Consider the following 8,030-nt stretch of genomic DNA (forward strand, 5'->3'; position numbering starts at 1 on the left):
CAAGGGCTGGAGAAATGGCTCAGCAGTTAACAGTACTTACATTCTGGGTCTTGCAGAGGACTCAAACTTAGTTTCCAGAACCCACACCTGGCAGCTCATAACTACCTACAACTCCACTTCCAGAGAATGTGGTGCCCTTTTCTGGCCTCTATGGGTACTTACACACACATAGTGCACAGAAACTCATGCACACACACATACACAAATAATCTTTTTAAAAATTTATATGCAGTTGATACATGGATAATTTAAATGTGCTCATTTACTGTGGCCAGTCATTGAAGTCTTTGCAACTATCATATACAGACACACAAAGATATATAATAAATACATTCTGAATTGTTTTTAATCCAGGAGAGGAAAAGATTGATATTGAAAATTATCTTCCCTCTGTAGATGTCTTCCTTTTCTTCTAAGAGTGGCTCCTGGTTAGCTCATTAGCACTGCAAGGGAACTTGCTGGCAATGAGAATCTCAGGCCCAACCTCACATCTCTAGAACCAGAACTTGAATTTTAGTACGGTACTAGGTGGTTGGTGGCTGGTATACATTGATTTGGGACACTCATCTGCTCCATGTATGTAGTTTAAAAGTTTAAGGCTCTGTCACCAAGACCATAGTAGAATTTCAGAGAATAATGAAAAATAAAATCCAGTCTGAGGTTTCAAAGCCAGCTCAGACTGTTTTAATCACTGTTCTCCTGCTGTGAAGAGACACCATGACCAAGGGAATTTTATAAAAGAAAACATTTAACTGGGCGCTTGCTAACAGTTTGAGAGGGTTAGTCCATGATCATCATGACTGCAGTAGGCAGACATGGCACTGAGCAGTAACTGAGAGCTTCGCTTCCTTATTCACAGGCAGCAGGCAGAGAGAGAAACTCTGGGAAGCCCACCCTGAGTGACACACATTCTTCAATAAGGCCACACCTCCTAATCATTCCCAGTTTGCCAACTGGGGACTAGGCCTGCAAATATATGAGCCTGGGGGGTCATTCTCATCCGAGCCATCACCAAGTAGCTTTTTTTACTTTTTGCTTTTGATTAGCATGCATCAATTGTACATATTGGTGCAGTTTCACTTCCAAATAGCATGTGCTGATCAAATCCAGCTTCCCTTTACCCCGCCCCCATATCTAGTAACACCATTGAACTTTCAGCAGACTTGCTAGGGTATATTTTTAAACTGGTATCTCTAGAAAGCATCTTTCTGTTGGGTCTCTCCCCAGCAGTTGAGGAAAAGGACCAGGAGACCAAGGCCAAGTAATGAGGTACTATTTCTCCCAGTGAACAGATGCTTAGGAGACATCAACTCCATAGCAGGTGTAGGTAAGACCCCACAGCTGTCAGTCACATGGGAGATCAGAACTGGACTGTCCTGGGTGAGGAGTTTGCTTTTAGTCTCTTTCTAAGAAACGCTGGGCCATGTGGCCAGCTGAGGGGTGAGGAGATTAGAAACCTCTCACCTTGACATTAGTTCCTCTGCTCTATGAACTATGGGCCAAGATTTAGTTAATGGCCGTATAATCACAGGTGTAAACAGTTGGGCTGCTTGAGCGAGGAATTCACACCATGCATGAGCACTCTCTTAACCTTGAGCAAAGCAATTACTCTCACTCTCCCCCTCTATAAATGGGGATAAGAATGACGCTGACCTGAGAGTAGTGGTCCTCAACCTGTGGGTCGCGACCCATTTCAGGTTTGAATGACCTTTCCACAGATTGCCTAAGACCGTCTGCATATCAGATACTTATATTACTATTCATAACAGTAGAAAATTACAGTTATGAAGTAGTGATGAAAATAGTTTTATCGTTGGGGAGGTCACCACCGCATGAAGAACCATACTAAAGGGTTGCAGCATTAGGAAGGTTGAGAACCACTGCCCTAGAGGGTGTTGTGAGACTAAAAAGGGCTTCTAGTTTGACTATTTTATTTACTTTTATTTTATATGTATGAGTATTTCCCCTGAATGGATGTATGTGTGTGCATGCAGTAGGCAGGAAAGGCAAAAAGATGGCATTAGATCCCCTAGAATTAGAGTTACAGATGGTTGTGAGACATTGTGTGGGTACTGGGAACTGAACCCAGGTCCTTTGGAAGAGCAGCATGTGCTTTTAACCACTGAGCCACCTCTTCAGTCCATGAGTACCTTTTTATTTTATTTTTTATTAGATTTTCTTTAAAAAAAAATACCAATCCAAATTCCCACTCCCTCCCCTCCTCCCATTCCTTCCACACACCCTCCCACCCCACCCCCTCCAGTTCTAAGAGAGGGTAAGGCACTTTGCCTTGTGGAAGGTCCAAGGCCTTCCCTCCTACATCTAGGCTGAGCAAGGTATACATTCGAAGAGAATAGGATTCCAAAAAGCCAGTACATGCAGTAGAGACAAATCCCAGTGCCACTGCCAGTGGCCCCTCAGTCTGCCCCAGCCATGCAACGGTCAACCACATTCAGAGGGACTAGTTTAGTCTTATGCTTGTTCCTTCCCAGTCTGGCTGGAGTTGGTGAGCTCTCATTAGCTCAGGTAAACTGTTTCAGTGGATGAACCCTTCATGGTCTTGACCTCTTTGCCCACGAGCACTTTCTTAAAGGAGTTATTGACATATAGTAGGCATTATAGGTAATTGTTCGTTATTAAATAATTAAAAGTGCAGTGGTCTGTTGAAAGTCCCTCTGGCTAATGAGACCCAGCCAGATGGGGTGGTACTGAGAATGAACACCATCAGTCTTCCCGAAGGACTGCAGTGGCAAGGAGGTTTTCTGGGGTGCTGCTGGAAAGCCGAGGTGCTTCCAGTACTATCACTGGCTGGGGCTTGGCCCTTCCTGGGTTGATGTGGCAATAAGAACACTGTCCATGGTTCTGCCTGTCTGTTGGTCAAACCTACAGTTGATAGTTTCTCTGTGCATGAGCCTCTCAGATGTTTGGGGGTAGGGCTACGGGTCCTGGCTAGGGCCTCCCTCACTCCCAATCAGGCCATGAGAAGTGTGACCAGAACCACCATATATGAGGCCTTCTTGTGCTGTCATTGGTGTTTATCACAGGAGCTCCAGCAGAGGAAAGGGTGGGCAATCTCATCAACATTTTCCTCCTCATTTCTCTCTACACTTTACAGTTTGTTTGTGTTACACAAGACTAAAGAGACCATCTCCCCAACCCAATCTTCAAGAAATAAAACAGTACAACCCCCTTCCCAAACTCACAATGCTACTTATGAATGAAATGTTTTTTTGAGCCCATATGTTGTGTCAGACATAGTCCTGGGCTCTATGGGTGGAGTAGTGAGCAAAACTAATAGTGCTTCAAGCTGACAGCAGAGTCCAGGAGGAGGAGACAGCTTACGAAAAAGCAGTAGTCAGGATGGAGATACGTTATCAAGAAAAAAGGAAGCCAGAACTGGATGGGAAGTACTGGGGTGTGGCCTTGAGTGGTAAGAAAATGATGTCCCCTAGTAACACAGAGGAGGGAAGGAAGTGAGAACAATCTGCATTCCATAGACACAGGTTTGGATCTGTGGGTCAGGATTCTGAACACAAGGTAGAAGGGGAATGGTAGAGGGGGCATCTGAGTCCTGTAGTTGGAACTTTTGGGGAGTATAACTAGCTCCCAAATAAATACATTATTATTATGCTTAGCCTTTGGCTATTAGCTCTTTTAACTTAATCTGTTTCTATTCATCTATGTTTTGTCTCAGGGCTTTTTACCTTTCTTTTTTCCTGTATGTTCTAATTTCTTGCTTTCTCCATGTCTGACTTTCAGGTCTCTGGCATCTCCCTGTTGTCTCCTTCTCTTTTCCCCTAATTCCTCTTCCTACTTACTCTGACTGTTCAAAAGTTCTGACTACACCTCTTTTGTCACTATTGGTCAGTCAATTTTTTATTAAACCAATCAGGTGCCTCAGGCAGGCAAGGTAAAACAGCAATATGTCTTTATATAATTAAACAAATGCAACACATTTTTACATAGTTAAACAAATGCAACACCTCTTTGCATAGTTAAACAAATATTCTGCAACATTTTCCCAATTTTTTTAATAAAAAGAAAGGTTTTAACTTTAGCATAGTGAGACTATATACAGTAATAACAATTATCAAGTAAGAATTAATTTACAATATCCAGTCCATTTGTATTTGGCAAACTCAGAGAAAATACTCCATTATCTATCTTATCATGGTGAGTCCAAAGTTGTGTACCTAATTTTTTTTCCATCGTAACTTGTATTACCAACCTAAAATTATCTTTTTAGACCTCAAAACATTTTGTAGATAAACAATTTAAGATTTTATGTTTCTCAACCTTATAAACTTTACATCTCTTATGTAAGTTTCTTTGCTGAATTTGCTAACAAGGAACTATAACTATATCTTGTCTTTAACTCCATCAGAAAACTTAGAAGAATATAATATTACCTAAGTAAACAAGAAGTGCAGAGCAAGTATCTGTCAAAACTATAAAAATGACAGAAGCAGCGGGCTGCCTGGACAGTCACCCAAAGTTTCTCTGTGACATTGGTTCATCCATCTGTGGCTTATGGGCCTAGAATTTCTGACAGATGTTCCTCTGAAGCAGGAATTTTGAAAGACTGTCCTACCTTGTCTTAGCAAAGTTTGACAGCCTTTTTCTTTGCACCCTGCTTGTCAGCAGTCAAGGCTAGGGAAGTTTCTTGCCTAAATGGCTAGTTTTGCACAATGAAAGCAAGCTCCATATTGAGGATCTTTGGCACCCATCATCCTTTTATGAAGTAGATTGGTGATGCCAGGAGCAGATGTGTCTCACTGTCATGGAAATCCTTAGGTTATTAAACATCTTAAATTTCATATTCTGTAGGTCTCTGAAGCATTTGAAGACCATCTATCTATCTAAAATATATCTATTTAACCTTGAAAATATAACTAATGTGACTATACGTTTTATTGTTATAGATGACTGCTAACCTATATTTTTTAATTTTCCAAAGCAGTTTATAATATTTTGAGCAGTTAAAAGATGTCTCTCAACTTTATAAGTTCGTTTGAACTGTATAACCAAACCTTTACCCATGCCATATGGAGGATGGAATGTACTATTAAGTCATGAGGACTCTGTAACCAACAAGATTTATCTGGTCTCATCCAGTTTCAGAGATGTTCCCATGTGACGGGATCAGCATATAGGTCACCTGTCTTGTAGTTTTTCTAGATTTCTTTCTTTATGTCTGTAGCCAAGATGAAATCTGGTCTCTACTAATTTTGAAGGAATCCACAGTGTTTTATTTCCCACGGAAACAAAAGCATAAACTCTCCCGCAGTGCAATACATTTTCCGAATTCCATTTTAAAGTTAAAATACCTCTAAAGTATCTAGGCTGGTTTAATTCTGCAATTTCTTTTACAATCCCTTGTCTCTCAGCAGCTGTTATTCATTCACCATCATTCAAAAATTCAAAGTCAACAAAGCACCATAGAAGATCCAGAATCACTGTGTATTTTTCAACTTTACATAGCTTATACTTTTTATATAACTTTACTCCTTCTTTAAAGACTTCACTTAATTATTTTTAAACTATTTTTTCTATGACTGTCTATATCCAGTTTCTTTTCTTTCTTAAGCATCTATGCACGCTGTAACCTTTTTAAAGGTCTTTTTCAATCTGGATTTGTTTTACTGTGCATCTGTAGCATTCTCTGATTTGTGATCTAAGTAGGTGCTAGACCCTCCACCTAGAGGCTCTGGTGCTGGCTCTGCCCCTCCTTATGTCTGTGAGAGTTGAGCCTTAAACTTAAGGGCCTGACCAAGAGCTGAATTTAACTTGGAGCCCTCTTTAACCAAAAGCTGCATATAATATCCCAACTCCAGGAAGTTGGTGCCCACATGTGGCAGGCATTTTTGCTTAGCTTGCTTTTTCTGCATAGCATGCTGGCTGCTTAAGTGCTCTGCTGCACAGCAGCTCCTCATAATGAGCTGTATCCTTTTTTTTCCAGCTTTTTCAGGCCCTATGTGGAAATTCAGTACCCATGTTGAATGCCATTTGTAGTTGGAATTTTCTTGGGCTACCAACCAACTCTCAAATAAAGATACAGAAACTTATTAATTAATTATGAATAGCCAACCTTAGCTTAGGCTTGTCTTATTTGCTCTTTTAATTAAATTTAACCTATTTCTATTCATCTATATTATGCTGTGGGGCTTTTTTACCTTTCTTTCATTCACATGTCCTACATTTTTGCTTCCTCCATGTCTGTCTGTCTGTCCCCTGGCATCTCCCTGTCTCCTTTTCTTTCATCCTTAAGCCTATATTTCTCTTGCCTGCCTGGAAGTTCTGCCTATACCTCCTTCCTCGCTATTAGCCATTCAGCTTCTTACTAAATCAATCAGGTGCCTTAGGCAGGCAAGATGAAACAGTAATATATCTTTACATAATTGAATAAATGCAACATTTTTATTGTTAAATAAATATTCCACAAAATAAACACATGTAACACATCTTTACATAGTAAACAAATATTCTGCAGCTGAATGCATTCTGATTGATCCGATTTTATTCCATGTTGATTATATGAAGCATGGAATTCAAAACAAGGGCTTTATCACACTGTCATATTGACAAGTCATTGTTTTCATTTTCTCCCCCAAATTAACTTCTTAGAGTTAGAATTACCAAATAAAATTGAAATTCCTTTGATGCCCTTTAGTTCTCAGACAAACCAGTGAGATTGCCATTCAAACATAGTTTTGAATGGAATTAACATTAATAGCTCTACTCTGATGGCCCCCAAGCCAACAGGAGTCTTCAGCCATCTGAGCAAGACTGCAAGGTTTTTGTTTATGACAATAAAATTTCATTGCTCTGTTCTTTAGAGACCACAAATAGTTTTCATGACTGAAGAGCCTTTGAGTACAACAAAAACTGGCAATTTTTAAACTTGATCATTATGTGTCATCTGAGGATCTTGTTTATAAGAACTCTGTTATGTGCCGAGAAGTCTTGTGTGGCTATTTCCTCCTCCTTGAACCATACTCACCTGGAGAGAAGAGGGAAGCTCATTCAACTCAAGGAGCCCAGGGAGCAGACAGGACTCCTATGCCTACCTATAAGATTATGCAAACAGAAAACAATTGCTGGGAGAGAAGAATCTGGACCTCTTGAAAACTGTGTGGGGAGCTCCAGGGATGAAGCTTTTAGGAGTCATCACACATGCTGTTGGGGGCCTTTTAGATGATATAGTTACATGTGTCAGTCCAGGCTCCTGTAAGTAACCATAAGAAATTCATTGCTTCACCAAGCTGGGCTTGAGTAGAATGATTTCTTTGGTTTGCTATCAGGGAGATACCTAACTTGACAGACATTTGTACATGTTTTTCTAGTGAAAATCACTCAAGAACAAAAAAAAAGGCAACACTTCAGGAGATGAAGCTATTTGTGTAGTCAGCATGATTTTTTTTCTTATCCTATAAGTCCCTTACCCCACAGTAGCATCCAAAGTTAGTTTGGCAAAGCCCCCAGCAGTCTCCAGGTGCTGTGAGTGTTTACCAGAGTAATCACTGGTTTTGTTTCTTAATTAAATTCTGCTATATGATCGAATCTAGGCCTTGTACATCATACCTAAGGACTGAAACACTGAGCCATAACCTCAATTTGACTGGTGGTTTTAATTTAATCTGATAAATGCTCCAAAATTGAGGGTCCTAAAAGTTAATTATCTCTGAGGTCTGAGGTTCATAGGCTAAAACAGTAAAGAGTTAGGAACCAAAAAAAAAAAATTGACTTTGATAATGTATACCTACAAGGTGAGTTGGGGAGAATTCTCACAAGGTACAATTTTAGATGATAAAGTGATAGCTATGCAAAGTAGTTCTCATTAATTCTGAACTGATTGGTCATAAAACCAAATGGCCTTCAGAAAGTGTGCTGTCTATCTGGGCTTGAGAATTTGGATTCTAGCTCCCAGAGGCCTAAGGCTTTCCTTTTAATATAATATAACTTCCAAATGCTGAAGGATTGAGCTTCATCTACACTAAAATTAGGACTAAGCAAAAATAAAATCTATCCTT

Source organism: Microtus oregoni, unplaced genomic scaffold (assembly GCF_018167655.1).
Source record: "Microtus oregoni isolate MIOR12 unplaced genomic scaffold, Mior012 000026F_ref0000081, whole genome shotgun sequence".
Taxonomy (NCBI): Eukaryota; Metazoa; Chordata; class Mammalia; order Rodentia; family Cricetidae; genus Microtus; species Microtus oregoni.